At 45.8% G+C, this 15,097-nt stretch overlaps 1 protein-coding gene across 3 annotated transcripts in view; it reads right to left on the minus strand.

Moving 5' to 3' along the window:
• KCNH2 (potassium voltage-gated channel subfamily H member 2) overlaps window positions 1-15,097 on the minus strand; it is an 809,359-nt gene that overhangs the window by 64,657 nt on the left and 729,605 nt on the right. The window lies entirely within an intron of this gene.

Consider the following 15,097-nt stretch of genomic DNA (forward strand, 5'->3'; position numbering starts at 1 on the left):
TGAACCGATATGCACATTGCAAAGTGCACTTAGGCACACCAGCTTAAGTTCGACATTGACTTGGTATAGGCTTTGCACCTACGTTTCAGCTCACCAAAGTGGCTTTGCACTACTATGCATTTGGGGATTAATAATCGGAAGGAGTCGTATATGCTGGAAGGGGAGAGGCTGATATGCACGGATGGGGAGAGGGACCTTGGGGTGATAGTGTCCGAAGATCTAAAGGCGAAAAAAACAGTGCGACAAGGCGGTGGCTGTTGCCAGAAGGATGCTGGGCTGTATAAAGAGAGGCGTAGCCAGTAGAACAGGGGTAGGGAACTCCGGTCCTCGAGAGCCGTATTCCAGTCGGGTTTTCAGGATTTCCCCAATGAATATGCATGAGACCTATTTGCATGCAGTGCTTTCAATGCATATTCATTGGGGAAATCCTGTAAACCCGACTGTGGACCCGACTCTTGAGGACCGGAGTTCCCTACCCCTACAGTAGAAGGAAGAAGGTGTTGATACCCCTGTACAGATCATTGGTGAGGCCCTACTTGGAGTTTTGGAGACCGTATCTGGCGAAGGACGTAAGAAGACTTGAAGCGGTCCAGAGGAGGGCGACGAAAATGATAGGAGGCTTGCGCCAGAAGACGTATGAGGAGAGACTGGAAGCCCTGAATATGTATACTCTAGAGGAAAGGAGAGTCAGGGGAGATATGATTCAGACGTTCAAATACTTGAAGGGTATTAACGTAGAACAAAATCTTTTCCAGAGAAAGGAAAATGGTAAAACCAGAGGACATAATTTAAGGTTGAGGGGTGGTAGATTCAAAGGCAATGTTAGGAAATTCTACTTTACGGAGAGGGTGGTGGATGCCTGGAATGCGCTCCCGAGAGAGGTGGTGGAGAGGAAAACTGTGACTGAGTTCAAAGAAGCGTGGGATGAACACAGAGGATCTAGAATCAGAAAATAATATTAAATATTGAACTAAGGCCAGTACTGGGCAGACTTGCACGGTCTGTGTCTGTATATGGCCGTTTGGTGGAGGATGGACTGGGGAGGGCTTCAATGGCTGGGAGAGTTTAGATGGGATGGAGTAGGTTTTAACGGAGAGTTCAGCAGTTGGAACCCAAGCACAGTACTGGGTAAAGCTTTGGTTCTCGCCCAGAAATAGCTAAGAAGAAAAAATTTAAATTGAATCAGGTTGGGCAGACTGGATGGACAATTCGGGTCTTTATCTGCCGTCATCTACTATGTTACTATATAGGTTAGATTTATTTATTTATTTAGTCATTTATTTAGCCCGTCCTCCCAAAGGAGCCCAGAACGGGTTACAGGAGTACATTCATATTATGGGAAGGACAAATTTTAGTAAGACATAGATTTTACAGCATTTACTGCATGGCCAAGGGTTTCGATTATAGCAATTACAGTATAGATATAACATTTAGACTTACAAATACAGACTTAAGTAGACATAGGGTGGTTTAAATTGCAGCACTTTCAGTGTAGATATACTAGGAAGTGAAATAGCTGTTCTTTGCAGATGGGTGCATCTTTGTTGCCAGAGAATGTGGGAGTAATTCAGGTTATATTTGCGGTGGCATGCGAATTTTAGCAAGATTCCGTTTGGGGTAGATTGTGGGAGGAATGCCTACTTAGCTGATTAATGCCGATTTTCAGTCTGCTAACCGGCTTAGGACACTTGAAAATCATAAGTAGCAACATTCTAAAGCTCATATTGTGATGTCATAAGGCCTCATTCCACCAATGCCTAAGCTCCGTCCTCATCTGCACAAGCCTCAAACACTTTAAAATCATAAGTAGGAACATTCTAGAGCTCGGATTGTGATGTCATAATGCCTCATTCCACCAATGCCTAAGCTCCGTCCTCATCTGCACAAGCCTCAAACACTTTCAAATCATAAGTAGGAACATTCTAGAGCTCAGATTGTGATGTCATAATGCCTCATTTAACCAATGCCTAAGCTCCGTCCTCATCTGCACAAGCCTCAAACACTTTAAAATCATAAGTGTTTTAGGCTTATGCAGTTATGGCAGAGCTTGTGGGGATGGGACAGGGATATTGAGATCCCACGGGGACAGGAACAAATTTGTCCCCGTGATATTCTTGACATGTTCTTTCTCTCTTGCCACCCAAGAAGTCCCTGAAGTTCTGAGAGCAACAGAAGGGAGGCACTGGCCATCTGCATTTCCAGACCGAGACCAGCTTGCCTAGCACAGATCACTAGCTTATGACTCGTTCTGGGGACACTATTTAGGTTAATCACTAGTAATAATATTAATATTTATACAGGGACATTAGAGCGGCTGTGGAATGTGCAGAAATAAGTGTAGCAATGCAGTCGCTTTTGGCAAAAGCTTGACATCGAACTGCTGCAGCAGACTCTTATAATCAGCCTTCAGCTTTAATCCAAACATTCTGATTTAGGAATTTCCTCTCTACTCTGAGCTATGGATGTACACAAAATATAAGAACATAAGAATAGCCTTATTGGGTCAGACCAATGGTCCGTCTAGCCCAGTATCCTGTCTTTGCTGAGGCCAATCCAAGTCGCAAGTACCTGGCAAAATCCGAAAGAGTAGCAGCATTCCAAAGCTGAGATTGTGATGTCATAAAGCCTCATTCCACCAATGCCTAAGAGCCAACAACATCAGTGATGTCACAATGGCTTGATTGTCCTGTACTTGGCTCACATAAGAACATAAGAAAAGCCTTAATGGGTCAGACCTTAATGGTCCATCTAGCCCAGTATCCCGTCTTCACGGAGGCCAATCCAAGTCACAAGTACCTGGCAAAAACCCAAATAGTAGCAGCATTCCATGCTACTGCCCCATGTCTGTCTAAACCGCAGACTATGGACTTTTCCTCCAGGAACTTGTCCAAACCTTTTTTTTTAAACCCGCTACATTAACTGCTCTTACCACATCCTCTAGCAACATTGCTTATTGAGAGGGGATCTCTTGCTATTTGCTGGGGAGTTCTTGAGAGACAAGCTCTAATCTCACCTCTGCCATGGACTGTGGGGAAACACCAGCAAGTCACTTCACATAAATCTTGTGCGTTTGATAAATGTAATAAATAAAAAAACAAACAAAAGAAGGGAAAATAAGATGATACATTTTTGGACAAGTTTTCAAAGGCAGAACCTTATTCAGGTTGGATATGACCAAAAGATGACATTATTAAAACATATGGGTGGGGCCAAGATGGCGTCATAGAGCCGGCGTTGGTAGGACTGCTTGGGGTTTTTTTTTAGCTCCGCTGTTTTCTTTTGCTTCGTTAACCATGCCTCACAAATGAAAGGGGGTAGTGGTCACTCCCTTCCCGACTGCTCTGCCTCCCCAAATACGGCAGATGATCAAACAGTTCATCGTCGGAGCCCTACCTAAACTTGTGGGATCTATTTCTGCCAGCAAGGACAAAGAAGGCCCTTCCTCGCTGGGCCATGAAACTTCACTATCGCCCCCAATGTCAACTAGTTCCTCCTTGTCTGGCGTCGGCTTCTTTCAGTGGAGCGGAGGAACTAGTTGTCGAAGATGCAACTAGTAATTTATCCAAGGAAGGATCCAAGATTAAAGGCTCTTCGCCTATGGAGATTCGAACTGAAGTGGAGAATGCACCCAAGGAGGTGACGCTGGAAGCAATTTGGACCATGCTTCAAACAATGGATACCGCGACAACGAAGACATCTGGAAAGGTAATTGCTCTGGGAGGGAATTTAAGATATCTACAATTTCTAACAGTGTTGCTTTACGGAGGAAAATTGAAAATAGAATCGAAGGCTGAATTTGTGAATTCTAAATTTTTCAAAATCTCCTGGGATTTCTCCATTAGAAATGTTTAAAAAATACCTAGTCGAAGTTTTGAAATATTCTTCAGATCTTATACCCCCAGTGAACAAGATTATTTGCCGTCTGTATTAAGAGAATCCCAAGGAGATATGGATAGAGAATCTTCAATCAGTTCAATTGGACTTAAAAAAATATTTCTGCTATTTTAGAGGAATCTACAGAGGATATATCCCGACGTAACTAAAGTTACTCAACAGAGGAGAGAAAACTTTCTTTTGCAATGCGACAAGAAACGAGATCAATTGGTGCCTCTTTTCTGCTTGCGTACCCATGTAAATGTTTAGTTAAATTTGCAGGGTTTGTCCCAGAGCAATTAAGAGCCTTTCTAGGTTTGAAAAAAATTGCTTGAGTGTTAGCTGAATGGACATTTATAGGGGTAGGGATTATAATACTAATGGCCTATTGATTATAATATTGTTGGATTTCTTGTTTAATAATTTCTGGCATTTCTCCCCTGGCAATCTCAGATATTCAATGCTGAGGCCATATTTAGCCATCGGCATTGAATATCTGGGGCAAAGTTCACTGCTTATAATGGGTACACTTACCCCTCCATATTCGCAGTCTGCGGTTTCAGTTATTTGTGGTTTTTCGATCGAAGGCCCTGATCCCAAATTTACATCGCAGGAAATCACTGCTCTCGGCGTTGCACAGAGAAAATCACTGCTCCCAGCTGTACTTTCTTCACTGGAACAGGTCAGGTTATTTGTGGTTCTGTGTCTTTTTTTTTTTTTTACAGAAAACCATCGAATAACATACGAAAAGTTATTCGCGGTTTTTCTCTATTTGCTGCCTTGCCGTTCCCCTATCACCGAGAATGCGGAGGGGGAAGTGTACCTCCATTGTCCTACTACAATGGATTTAATTTGATATGTTTTTATTGCAGTAATTTTGGCGATCCTGCTAGGCCAACGCAGATGGAAATGCATCCTGTCTAACAAATTTGCTAAAGTTTATTTAGATACTGTGGTTTCCTAATTAGTTAGGATCACTGACTATGATCCTTTCAGTCGAGTGTTATGTGGAGCCTACAACCTTTGGTACAAACTTAGGGTACATTCAAAGAATTACAGCATTGTGGAGAAACTGCAGATGTGGTTAGGGCTACCAGACGTCCGGGAAAACCAGGCCATGTCCTCTTTTACCAGGACTGTCCGGTTGCCCGGATGGTTTCTGAAAAATGGGGCTAAACCCAGATGCATGGCCCCGCCCTTTTCTGCCCCAGCCCTGCCTTGTTCCGCCTCCAGCTTTGCCCCATTCCATTTCCAACCCTGCCCCCAAAAAGCCTCATCTCTTTTTTCCCGAACTCCAGTCCGCGTTTTGAGGGCCTCCATGCATCTGGGTTTAGGCAGCTCTCCCAACAACCCCAACCTGTTTCTTCAGGCCCCCCCCACCGACCTCTAATGCTGCTTCCTCTCATAATCTCTCCATCCCTCGACTTCCTCTCCCACCTCCTCCCTGGCTAGCTGCTGTAATTTAATCGTAGGGCAGCCAGCGGCAGCAGCAAAGCGAGCTTGCCACCGCCGGCCTGCCCTGGAAGCGCCTCTCTGCAAGTCCTGCTTATGCAGCAACAGGAAGACGCTGCAGAGAGGTGGCTTCCGGGGCAGGCCAGTGGTAGCAAGTTCACCTCGTTGCTGTTGCCACCGGCTGTGGAGGGTGGGGGCAGGGAAGGAGTGGGGGAGGGGGCGGAGAGGAAGAGGGGTGCCTCTGAGATTTTTTGAGATGTCTTAAAAATATCTCAGGAGGTCCCGACGCAGACTGTGTTTGGCTAAAGATTTTCTTTATTTAGTTCAAGTTAAATATTATAAAACATCGAGAGATTTTCACCAGCAAATGCTACATATGCGATGATTGGGTGGTGAGTCTTTTAACAGGGACTTGTGTCCAGGGCAGTATTAACCAATAGGCCCAGTAGGCATGGGCCTAGGGCCCGAAATGGTCACGGGGGCCAGATGAAGGAGGGCATCAACATTGTTTTTTCCAAACGGCGATGGGCCCCTCCAGCATTGATCGGCAACGCGCACCCCCGCCATCGACGGAAAGTAAGACAAGCAAGCAACGCGGGTAAGAAAGGCAACGGGAACTGTAATTTTGCAAGCGGTGCTGCTTGCCCAAAGCTTCCCTCTGACGCAGCTTCCTGTTTCCGCCTGGGCGCATGGTGGGGTAGGGCGGGGCAGTGGGCCCAGTGTACTTGTGTGCCTAGGGGCCCTCGACGAATTAATCCTGTCCTGCTTGTGTCCATGATAGGGCTTCATGTCTCTCAGCATATGTAATAGTACTGGACAAAGTATTAATTGTGCATGACAATTTATGAAAGATTTTTCACAAGTGATCATTTTATTCCAGCTCAAAATGTGGATACTGCCCCTAATCTGAAAAAAAAAACAAAACCATTAGCAAGTTGAATGCTTCTTTCATTTTATATGTGGAAAACTTTTAGTAGTTACAAGCATAAACCACAAGGTCCCAATACATTCAAACAGTACCAGATTTGATGTATTAGCCACTAAAACTAGCTCTGATTACTTCTTTATTGAATGCTTCTTGGGTTGTGTTTTCAAAGATAAAAAAAACTCTTCACAGAAATGTTTTATTTTTAATTGCAGAACTCTTTCCAATTTCCTAATTCCGCACACAATGGGACTGAAAAAAAAAAAAAAAATTCTACATTCATATATTGTTCAATAGCTCCTGATTCCCTAGGGAAACAAATTTCCTTTCACCGTTTCTCAACTCAGGACATTCATTTATGGCAGGAGTAAGTGAAAGGACACAAGCAAATTGGTTCTGGAACATATGAAGCGGTCTGTCACGCTCTTCCTGCCATCTACTCGAGGGTTACCAGACGTCTGGGAAAACCCGGACATGTCCTCAGTTTCCAAAACCCAGCAGTTTGTCCGGGTTTTGGAAACCTCTGTGCTAAGGCCGCATCTGGAGGGCCTTCAATAAGCATGTGCGGATGACATCACATGCAATTCGCGCATGCTGGAGGCCCTCCAGACGCGGACAAGAGGTCGGGAAAAAAAGAGATGAGGCTTTTGGGGGGGCGGGGCTGGAAGTGGAATGGGGCGAAGCTGGAGGTGGAAAAAGGCAGGGCTGGAGGCAAAAAAAGGGCGGGGCCATTCGTCCAGAGGAAGGCTACTAAAATGGTACATGGTCTTCGTCATAATGGTATATGAGGACAGACTTAAAAATCTCAATCTGTATACTTTAGAGGAAGGGCAAGAGAGGGGAGATATGATAGAGACGTTTAAATACTTACATGATATAAATGTGCATGAGTCGAGTCTCTTTCATTTGAAAGGAAGCTGTGCAATGAGAGGGCATAGGATGAAGTTAAGAGGGGTGGTAGATGCATGAAACAGTCTCCCAGAAGAGGTGGAGGAGACAGAGACTGTCTTAATTCAAGAAAGCCTGGGATAGGCATGTGGGATCTCTTAGAGAGAGGAAGAGATAATGGTTACTGCGGATGGGCAGACTGGATGGGCCATTTGGCCTTTATCTGCCGTCATGTTTCTATGTTTCTATAACCATAAAGTTCTATGACCTCACAATGCAGATGCAAAGAGCCTTTGCCAATAGGGAAAGGAAGAGATAATGGTTACTGCGGATGGGCAGACTGGATGGGCCTTTATCTACCATCATGTTTCTATAACCATAAAGTTCTATGACCTCACAATGCAGATGTAAAGAGCCTTTGCCAATAGGGAAAGGAGGAGATAATGGTTACTGCGGATGGGCAGACTGGATGGGCCATTTGGCCTTTATCTGCTGTCATGTTTCTATAACCATAAAGTTCTATGACCTCACAATGCAGATGTAAAGAGCCTTTGCCAATAGGGAAAGGAAGAGAAAATGGTTACTGCAGATGGGCAGACTGGATGGGCCTTTATCTGCTATCATGCTTCTATGTTAAATATGGTAACCCTACTCAGAGGGTGCGAGTAATGTGGTCACAAGACAAAAGGGAGGTGGGGGCATTGAAATTGCACCTTATCCATTGTTTCCCTGCGCCATGATTCAGTGGGCAGGGTGGGAATGCTAGGGGAGTGTCGCACAGGGCGCATTTCTTGCTCATGACGCTCCTGTTCCGAAGCTTCTCCTGGACAGAATAAATAAGCTGGGAAGAACATCCCTCCACCATCAATAATCAACCCTATCCAACCCAGACTGGCAAAAAGGCACCTTTGGCAAATGCTGGAAGAGCTAGCGTAATTATGGACCAAACGGACATTACCACATAGTAAAGAGTCTATAGCTTGGCTTTGGGCAGATGTGTCATTAGTCGCAATCCGTCACCTACCATCTATGTTCCCTCTAAGCAGAGTGCGTGAGCAATCGTTCATACATTGTACACGGTTGTTACTTGGTCGCTCACAAAAATACTGACCCAACCTGACTTTCAAACAAAATTAAACTATAAAAAATCATTTCTACAGCGCTGAAAAGCGTACACAAAAGATGGTCCCAATCCAATCCTTAGATTTATATACCGAATCATCCCCAAGTACTGGGGCTCGACTCGGTTCACATTATTGTTGTAAAGGGGAAAACAATAGAACAGAAAGGAAGTCGAAATTTATTGGCCCACCATGATATTAAACAAGATCAATTTTTGTATTCATCTAGTCTAGAGCTTGTTAGAAAAGCTAGTTTTTAGAGATTTCCTAATTAGATTAAGAGATCTAATCTCGTAAGGAAATTCATTCCAAATAGTCGCAAAAAAAGTATGCAAAAGATTGAGAGAGATATCCCATGGCTTTAATACCCTTAACAGAAAGGAATGAGAGTTTAAACATTGGAGACAATCGTGATCTTGTAGGTCGTAAGGAATTGAACGAGATAGCTACTAACGATGTAAACATACCGTGTATAATTTTAAAAATTATACTAGCCCATTTAAATTGAATTCTAAGATGAACTGGCAACCAATGAAGTGCTTTCAACAAAGGGGAGATGTGTTCAAACTTCTTTTTTCCCCCAAAAATCAATTTGGCCGCCGTTATTTGGACTAGTTGCAACCTTTTAAAATTACCCTTGCTCAAACAGATGTATAAAGAGTTGCAATAGTCCAACTGCTCAAAAGTTTCAAGTTTAATTAATTTTAATATACGGACCATCGACGTGCACCTGGCCGGTTCACAATGCTAAAAATGAAAGGTTAAAATAAATTATTATAGGGGGAGGGGAAATGTGAACATTAAATGGACAAATTACAGATACGAACATGAGCTTGAGGGTGAAGGGGGAGGGGAAAGGGGAAGAGGGGGGAGGATATAACATCAGGAAAGGGGATCGCTTCTTGAAAGCGGTTCATATTTATTCTGCTAGCTGTTGGACAGACAGACAAGACATATAGGGGGGGTTGAGGAGTTTCTTGCAGAGAGTGACAGGATGGTCATAGGAAATTTTATAGTGAGTGGGATTTAGAAGTTCAAAGCAGCATCAAGTGGGATTTTAGTTTGGATTTGAATAAAATAAATGGATTATCATATGTGTGATGGTTTCTTTGTGCTATATACAGAAATGCTTTGCTAATATCGGGATCAAAAATTGCTGGGTTTTAGAATTTGTTGCTCACATGAAAACAAAAAAAACAAAAAAAGTTTGCGTGAACCCAGCCAGTCTTCAGAGGGAGCATTGCTGACCTTGCCAAAATTCTTAATGAAAAGGCATTTCTCTGGAGTAGCAAATTAAATCTGGTCTCAGAACCTATGGGGCTCATAATAAAAAAAAACGTCTACAAAGTGGCCTAAATGGGTACTTGGACGATCAAAAAGCTTGATCGTCCATGTACCCATAACCAAAGCTAGTTTTAAGCATATCTAAAATCAGCTTAGGCCTTTCCCCTGTCTCTAAATGCATAGAGCGAAAAGAAGCATGTTTAGAGGAGGGGAAAGGGCGGGAGGTGGGCCGAATTAGACATAGTCATACAGCAGGTATAACCAAAAGTGTTAAAAGGTTGCCTAGTTGGCACTTATACGTTTTGACTTAGACCAAGTCAAAACAGGTATAAGTGCCGAAAAAGGGGCCACTGAGCTGATCGTGGCTGCCGCGATGAGCTCAGCGGCCCCAGCAACCTTCTGGGTTGGGCCCATGTGCCTAAGGACCAACCCAGCAGGGGTCTAAGGCAACTGGGTCTATTCTGGTTGGCCCAGGCACCTCAGGTCCCACCTGTGGGCGGGGCTTGAGGCGCCTGGGCCAATCAGGCCCTAAGGCCCGCCATTCTGAGGATGGCGGGCCTGCTGGACAGACAGGCTTGGGACCTGTCCGTCCGTCCAACTTTCTTAAGGTACTGGGGGGGTGGGGGGTCGCCGGGTGAGGGGGCTGATCGTGTGTGTGTGGGGTGCGATGAGGGCAGGAGGGCCTGGAATCCCTCCTGTCCGTATCTTAGAAGGGGTGGAGGGAGGAGGTTTCGCCGGGGCAGAAAGGCTTGGGCTCCCTCCTGCCCCGATCGTGTCGGGAGGGGTGGGGAGTTGCTGGGCAGGAGAGCCTGGGCTCCCTCCTACCCAATCCGGGGGGGTCGATACGATCGGGGGGGGGAGGGTGGAACGCAGCAGGAGAGATTAGCTATCTCTCCTGCCGCGATTGTTGCTGGGGGGGGGTGGATTCTGTAACCGCTGTTCTTTTTGACAGCCACCGGTTACAGAATCCAGCTTTTAGGGGAAGGACTGGCCCCTCCTTCGCCTAAAAGCTCTTTTGTTGGGTGTTTGGGACTTAGGCTTTTTTTTGGTTGATTATATGTTGTTAGTGTAGACATAGTGGTGGTCTGGGTGTTTAAACAGCTGAACGTAGAGGCAGGCCATTATTTTAAAAAACTCCTTTTGGACGTATTTTTTGAGAATGGACATTTTCCCTGCTTCTACTTTCAGCTTTTAGGGCCTAGGCCAAAAGGGGACTTAGATGTTTTTTTTTTATTATGCCCCTCCACGTTTTTACCAACGCCTATGACCTCTGCACCCGCGAGCTGTGCGCTTACTTCCCTGCTTGTGTTCACCCCTCCTTTTCTCTTTGACGTTGTAGTTTTCCTCCCTTCCCTGTTGTGGCATGTCTAGTATGGCCACTCTTTTCACCGTCTACCCTTTTCAGACTATTAAGCTGCTCAGAGGCTTGTTTGACGGGTGAGATAGCAAATCTTTCAATAAACTTGGACACTTTATCAATCCACAGTTCATAACAATTTATATTCATTAAATGGACATTCTTTCACTCTCAAGAACGATTGCAACTAACCTGCACTGTCTGTATGATGTATTTCAGTGTCTCGCAAACTTGGCGAGCCGGCGGCACACTAAATTGGGGACCGCGGCTCAGGGTGGGTAGACAGGCAGCGGGTGGGTAGACAGGCAGGGAGGGATCCCCGGTGGCAGCTTCAGTAGCGGATGGGCAGGCAAGGAGGGAATCCCGCCGGCGGCTGGGCCGCATATCCCCAACAAGCGGCCTGCATACCCCCAAGGGTACGCGTACTACTTGTTGCCAAACACTGCTCTATGGTATACATATTTATAAGAACATAAGAAGTTGCCACCACTGGGTCAGACCAGAGGTCCATCGCGCCCAGCGGTCCACTCCTGCCGCGGCCCATCAGGTGTGTGACCTGTGAAGTGGTTCCTGACCATCTCTGTAACCTACCTCTACATCTATCTGTAACCCTCATCCTTTAGGAACCTATCTAAACCTTCCTTGAAACCCTGTAGTGTGCTCTGGCCTATCACAACCTCCGGAAGCGCGTTCCATGTGTCCACCACCCTCTGGGTAAAAAAGAACTTCCTTGCATTTGTTCTAAACTTGTCCCCTCTCAATTTCTCCATATAATGTATAATGGTTTCTTAGCAATTACCTTATTCAGTTATCTTTACCCTACATACTAGGGCCTGCTACTCATTTGACAATCGAAAATAAATGGATAGCCAAGTTGGCCAGAGGCTAGCTTTCTGACAGAAATCTCAGTGTAGGATTGGAACTCAGGTTGTACAGTAGGCAAGTGAGCTACCAACAAGGAACTGGAAAAAAAAAGTTTGACATTTTAAAAACAGGGCTGATTTTGGAAAGTAAAAAAAATAAAATTAAAAAAAAAAATAAAAAATAAAAATATATATATATGTCTTTGTCTTTATGATAAAGACCCCTGGCCAGTTTAGTAGCCACCATCTGGGTTGTCTCCATCCTGCTTATATCTTTTTGGAAGTGTAGTCTCCAGAGCTACACATAGCAGTTCAAATAAAGTCTCACCAGAGACTTATACAGAGGCATTATCAACCTCTCCCATACTGGCCATTCCTTTCCCTACGCACCCAAGCATCTTGCTTTATCTACCTGTTTATCCACCGTAAGATCACCCGGTAAGAACACCACTAGTTCTTAAGAACATAAGCAATGCCTCCGCTGGGTCAGACCTGAGATCTATTGCGCCCAGCAGCCCGCTCACGCAGCGGCCCAACAGGTCTAGGACCTGTGCAGTAATCCTCTGTCTATACCCCTCTATCCCCTTTTCCAGCAGGAAATTTTCCAATCCTTTCTTAAACCCCAGTACCGTACTCTGCCCTATTACGCCCTCTGGAAGCGCATTCCAGGTGTCCACCACATCTTGGGTAAAGAAGAACTTCCTAGCATTCATTTTTAATCTGTCCCCTTTCAAGTTTTCCGAATGCCCTCTTGTTCTCTTATTTTTCAAAAGTTTGAAGAATCTGTCCCTCTCCACTCTCTCTATGCCCTTCATGATCTTGTAAGTCTCTATCATATCCCCTCTAAGTCTCCTCTTCTCCAGGGAAAAGAAACCCAGTTTCTCCAGTCTCTCAGCGTATGAAAGGTTTTCCATCCCCTTTATCAGACGCGTCGCTCTCCTCTGAACCCTCTCGAGTAACGCCATATCCTTCTTAAGATACGGCGACCAATATTGGACGCAGTACTCCAGATGCGGATGCACCATCGCCCGATACAATGGCAGGATTACTTCTTTCGTTCTGGTTGTAATACCCTTCTTTATTATGCCTAGCATTCTATTCGCTCTCTTTGCGGCCGCTGCGCACTGTGCCATCGGCTTCATTGTCATGTCCACCATTACCCCCAAGTCCCTTTCTTGCATTTTTTTAAACATTAAATCTAGGCTATTTCTCAAGTTTACTATATTCCACCCTCTATTTTCTGCATCTTCCAGGGTGTCTATCATATTACAAATTTTAGTATTGTCTACCAAATGCAAACCTTTCCCCACAACCCTTCCAAAACAACACAATTATATATATATATATATATATACTAGTCTTTAAGCCCGTTACATTAACGGGTGCTAGAATACTGTTCACCCTCTATGTTGCCCCTTCCATTCACTGCCCTCTCTTCTCTTTCCATCTCTCTCTCTCTGTCCCATATGGCCTCTCTCCATCTCCTCCTTCCTTTTGCCTTGGTCTGGCATACCTTCCTCCTTCCCTCCAAGCCATTCTCTCCCCCTCTGCTCCCTTTCCTCATTTAACTACTTCATTGGGCAGCAGCAGCATTCACAATTCATTGCTGTTGCTGGCTTCAGGTCTTTCTCTCTGGCTGGTCCTGTCTTCATGAAAACAGGAAGGAAGGCCAGAGAGGAAGGCCTGAAGCCGGCAACAGCAGCGAATTGTAAACGCTGCTGCTGCCTGAAGCACCCGAGGCAGACACTTCTCTCCCCTCCCAGCCCAACCCCCGCTGACTCTGTGACCCTCCCAGCAAGATGACTTTAATATCAAACCTCCCTCCAGCGTTGGCAGCCGCAGCACGCTAAACAGACTGCTTCTGCTTTCTTCTGCCGTTGAGTCTCTTTGTCGCGTCATTGATGACGTAATCAGTGACGCAGCAAAGGGACTCAACTGCAGGAGAAAGCCCGAAGCAGCCTGTTTAACGTGCAGCGAGTGCCAACGCGGAGGGATGTTTGTACCGGTGCAGAAGCGATATGTCTCTCCCCCTCCAGTACCTGTGCAGCACTTTGCTGCGGCGCATCCTCCCATGGGGGGGGGGGGGGGGTTGCATAGTGGGAGCCGGGTGAGAGCGGCGATCTCCAGTTGTTTTGTTTTTTTTTTTTAAAGTTGAAAGCCGGCGCTGCAGCTCCTCTCTCGATCCTGGTGCAGTTCGAGAGAGGAGCCGGTACCATTCACGGTGAGGAAGGCCGCCGCAGCTGTGTAATTTTTTTTTTTATTATTTGAAAGCCGCCGCGAGCAAGTGGTGACGTAAAACCCACGCATGCGCAATCGTGTTTACGTGACGGATCAGGGAACACGATTTTTTTAGTGCGCATGCGCGGCCTAGCATTTTATTATATTAGATATATATACATACACACACACACACACAATCACAATCAGTTTATTGCTCTACATAAATACATAGAGACAGAGGCAGTCAGCACTGACCAACGCAGGCAGAATTCACTCTGGATATTCAATGCTGGGTCATGTCTGAGCTCTGCCATTGAATATCCAGGTTTGTTGTGTGGTCACTTGGAATTTAGCCAGTGCCCGGTTAGCTCAGCCTTTTAGCAGACCAGTTTGGTGGGGCCCCCCTCGCCCCTGCCAGTGCGGTTCAGCATCTCCCCATCTCTCATAATCCCCTGGGTACCCTCATATTTGTCTCTCTTCAGTTTTAGATGTCACATGATCGACATGTGCTCCCTGTGACCTGCTCCAGAGCCTTCCCTCTGACACAACTTCTAGTTTCTGCAGGGATGGAGTGGGTCAGAAAGAATGCTCTGGAGTAGGGTTACCAGACGTCTGGATTTCCCCGGACAGCTTTCCAAAACCCGGCACTTTGTCCGGGTTTCGAAAAGCTGTCGGGCAGCGAGGAAATCCGCACAGGTGCGGCCGTCACGTGATGACATCACGCGCACATGCTGTCATCACGTAGTGTCTGCGCATACGTGGCTTCCTTCTTGCCTGACAAGACCAGGCAGTGGGGGCGGGATTAGGGTAACTAGGCGGGCTTGGGGGGTGTGTCTAGAGGTCCAGATTTTCTGAAAGGAAAATCTGACAACCCTACTCTGGAGCAGGCTGCAGGCGGGATAAGTCAATCGTTACCAGTGCTGGTGACATCTAAAGATGGAGAGCGACAAATTTTAAGGTAGATGGGGGATTGAGAGAGAACGGGCTTGGGGGAAAAAGAGATAGATGCCTTTGGGTGGAGAATTGCAGCAGTGGCTAAGAAATCCAGCGGGGTGCCCCTCCTCTTGCTCCCTCCTTCCCTACATCCATGGGGGGCCCCTGTGGCTCCCCCTAT

The sequence above is a fragment of the Geotrypetes seraphini genome, chromosome 2, assembly GCF_902459505.1.
Source record: "Geotrypetes seraphini chromosome 2, aGeoSer1.1, whole genome shotgun sequence".
NCBI lineage: Eukaryota > Metazoa > Chordata > Amphibia > Gymnophiona > Dermophiidae > Geotrypetes > Geotrypetes seraphini.